The sequence below is a fragment of the Suricata suricatta genome, chromosome 1 (assembly GCF_006229205.1).
Source record: "Suricata suricatta isolate VVHF042 chromosome 1, meerkat_22Aug2017_6uvM2_HiC, whole genome shotgun sequence".
NCBI lineage: Eukaryota > Metazoa > Chordata > Mammalia > Carnivora > Herpestidae > Suricata > Suricata suricatta.
Genome location: NC_043700.1, coordinates 1,263,829 through 1,267,728, shown reverse-complemented (window position 1 = coordinate 1,267,728; position 3,900 = coordinate 1,263,829).

Here is a 3,900-nt window from a genome sequence, read left to right as displayed (position 1 = left end):
GCTGCACCAGTTTACATTCCCACCAACAGTGTAGGAGGGTGCCTGTCTCTCCACACCCTCGCCAGCATCTATAGTCTCTTGATTTGTTCATTTTAGCCACTCTGACTGGTGTGAGGTGGTATCTCAGTGTGGTTTTGATCTGTATTTCCCTGATGATGAGTGATGCTGAGCATCGTTTCATGTGTCTGTAGGCCATCTGGATGTCCTCTTTGGAGAAGTGTCTGTTTATGTCTTCTGCCCATTTCTTCACTGGATTATCAGGATGCCCAATTTGTTTTTGTCTAGTTTTTCCTAAAGTTATCTTCTAACTGTATTTCTGTGGTGGTGTTATTTCTTCTCTCTTATTTGTGATTTTATTTATTTGAGTCACTTCTCTCTTTGTGGTAAGTCTGGCTAGGAGATTTTCAAGTTTACTAATGTTTTCAAAGAAAGAGCCCCTACTGTCGTTGATTTGCTCTAGTATTTTTTTTTTAGTTTCTATATCACTTATTTCTGCTTTAATCTGCATTATTTCCTTCCTTCTGCTGTCTTTCAACTTGACGTATTCTTTTTCCTCATTCCTTTAGTTGTATGTTTGGATTGTTTGAAATTTTTCTTGCTCTTTCAGGTGGGCTTGTATTGCTCTATGCTTCAGTCCTAGGACTGCTCTGGCCGCATTCCAAAATTTTGTCCCAGTGTATATTCATCTTCATTTGTTTCAGCGTGTTTTTCATTGATCTGCTGGCTGACCCATTCATTTAGTAGCATGTTGTTCAACCTCCACTTATTTGTGGTTTTTTCCTTCGCGTGTGTGTTTTTGTGGTTGACTTCAAGTTTCCTAGCTTTGTGGTCAGAAAAGATGCTTCATCTCATCTCGTCTTTGTGTGCTTCTTGAGGCCTGATTTGTGACCTAGTTTGTGATCCATTCTCAAGGATGTCCCATGTGCACTTGACAAAAGTGTGTATTCTGCTATTTTAGTATGGAGTGTTCTGAATCTATCTGTTAAGTCCCTGGTCCAGTGTGTCATTCAAAGCCATTGTCCTCTTGTTGACTTTCTGTTTAAGGATCTGTCCCTTAATATGAGTCTGGTTTTAAACTCCTCTACTCTCGTTATATTATTATAAATGAATACTTTTATGTTTGTTGTTCATTGTTTTTATATATTTGGTGCTTGCATGTTGGGTGCATAAAATTTTACAGTTGTTCGATCTTATTGTTTGTCCTCTTTATTATGAAATAGTGTCTGTCTTCGTCTCTTGTGACAGTTTTATTTCTTTAAATTTAAGTTTTGGTTGACATACAGTGCATTATCAGTTTCAGGAGTAGAAATCAATGATCATCAAATACATGCAACACACAGTGTCATCATAACAATTGCCCTCAATATCCATTCCCGTATAGCCCACCCCCACCCATCTTCCTCCATCCACCCTCAATTTGTTCTCTATCACTGAGAGTCTCATGTGGCTTTGCACTCTTCTCTTTTCCCTCCCCACTCCCATGTTTTCACCTTTGTTGCTTCTTAAATTCTCCATGAGTGAAATCATATATATTTCTTTCTCTGATTGACATATTTTGCTCAACATAATACATTCTGGCTGCAACCACATCATTGCAAATGGGAATATTTCATTCTTTTTGATGGCTGGCCAATATTCCATTGTACATATATTTGTGTGTGTGTGCACATATACCACAACTTCTTTGTTCCTTCATCAGTTGATGGATACTTGGGATCTCTCCATACTTTGGCTCTTGTTAATAATGCTGCTAGAAACATTGGGTGCATGCAATTTCACTATTAGGTATTTACACAAAGGGTACAAAAATATAACCTTGGTTTTAAAGTCTATTTGGTCTGATATAAGTATTACTACTGGCTTTCGTTTGACACTATTGGCATGATAAATGTGTCTTTATTCCTTCACTTTAAATCTGCAGGTGACTTTAGGTCCAAAATATGGCTTTGTAGGAAGCATCTGGATAAGTCTTGTTCTTGTAGTTTTGTTTGTCCATTCTGACACCTTGTCTGATGTTTTTTGATTGGAGCATTATTTTTCATTGTTTCTTGATGTTTTCTTTGATACTTTTCTGTCTCTGTCACTTTTGGTCTTTCCTTTCCACTCAAAGAGTCCCATTTAAATATTATTTTCTTATGAATGTTATTACATTTATTTATTTACTTTTCATATTTCTTTCTCGTTTTTTTCTAATTTAAGCCCAAGTGGGTTATCTTATAGTGGAATGCCCTTTCAGGAGTAGAATTTAGTCATCCATCCATTACATCAAATACCCAGTACTCATCCCAAGTGCCCTCCCTAATGCCCATCACCCGTTTAGCCCATCCCTCTATTCATCCATGTAGCCCATCCTCCTATTCAGTAATCCTCCAAGAATACTCAGTTTATTCTGTTTTAAGAGTCTCTTATTGGGTCGCTTGGGTGACTCAGTCAGTTAAGCCTCCGACTTCGGCTCAGGTCAGATCTCATGTACGTGGGTTCGAGCCCCCCGTCAGGCTCTGTGCTGACAGCTAGCTCAGAGCCTGGAGCCTGCTTCCGGTTTTGTGTCTCCTTCTCTCTCTGCCCCTCCCCCTCTCATGCTCTGTCTCTCTCTGTATCAAAAATAAATAAAACATTAAAAATTTTTTTTAAAGTCTCTTATAGTTTGACTCCCTCTCTGTTGGTATCTTACTTTTGCTTCCCTTCTACTATGTTCATCTGTTTTACTTCTTAAATCCCACAGATGAGAGAAATCATATGATGTGTGTCTTTCTCTGACATATTTTCCTTAGCATGATACAATCTAGTTCCATCCACGTTGTTGCAAACAGCAAGGTTTTATTCTTTTTGATTCCCAAGAAATATTCCATTATATAAATATACCACATCTTGTTTATCCATTCATTAGTCACTGGTCATTTGGGCTTTTTGCATAATTTAGCTACTGTTGATAATGCTGCTATAAACAGGGGAGTGCATGTCCCCCATCATGTCAGCATTTATGTATCCTTTGGATAAATAGTAGTGCAGTTGCTTTTTCAGAGTGTAGTTCTATTTTTAGTTTTTCTGACAAAGCTGAATACTGATTTTTTAATGTTTAATGTTTATTTTTGAGAGGGACAGAGAGAGTGTGTGAGTAGAGGAGGGGCAGAGAGAGGGAGACTGAATATGAAACAGACTCCAGCCTCTGAGCTGTCAGCACAGAACTCGATGTGGGGCTTGAACTCACCAACTGTGAGATCATGACCTGAGCTGAAGTCAGACACCCAACTGACTGAGCCACCCAGGCGCCCCTCTCCATACTATTTTCGAGAGGGGTTATACCAGTTTGCAATCCTAGCAGCATTGCAAAAGGGTTCCCTTTCTCCACATCTTTGCCAACATTTGTCACTTCCTGAGTAGTTAATTTTAGCCACTTTTATAAGTGTGATGGGATATCTCATTGTGGTTTTAATTTGTATTTCACTGATGATGAGTGAGTTTGGGCATATTTTCATGTCTCAGCAATCTGGATGTCATCTTTGTTAAAGTGTCTATTCATGACTTTTGCCCATTTCTTTACTGGATTATTTGGCTTTTGGGTGTTGAGTTTGGCAAGTTCTTTATAGATTTTGAATACTAACCCTTTGTCTGATACGTCACTTGGAAATATCTTCTCCCGTTCGATTAGATGCCTCTTAGTTGTTATGATTGTGTCCTCTGCTGTGCAGAACCTTTTTCCCTTGATGAGGTCCCAATAGTTTATTTTTCTTTTTGTTTCCCTTGCTTCTGGAGATAAGTAAGAAGTTGCTGTGGCCAGGATCAAAGAGGTTGTTGCCTCTCTTCTCCTCAAGGATTTTGATGGTTTCCTGCCTTACATTCACATCTTTCATCCATTTTGAGTGTGTGTGTGTGTGTGTGTGTGTGTGTGTGTGTGTGTGT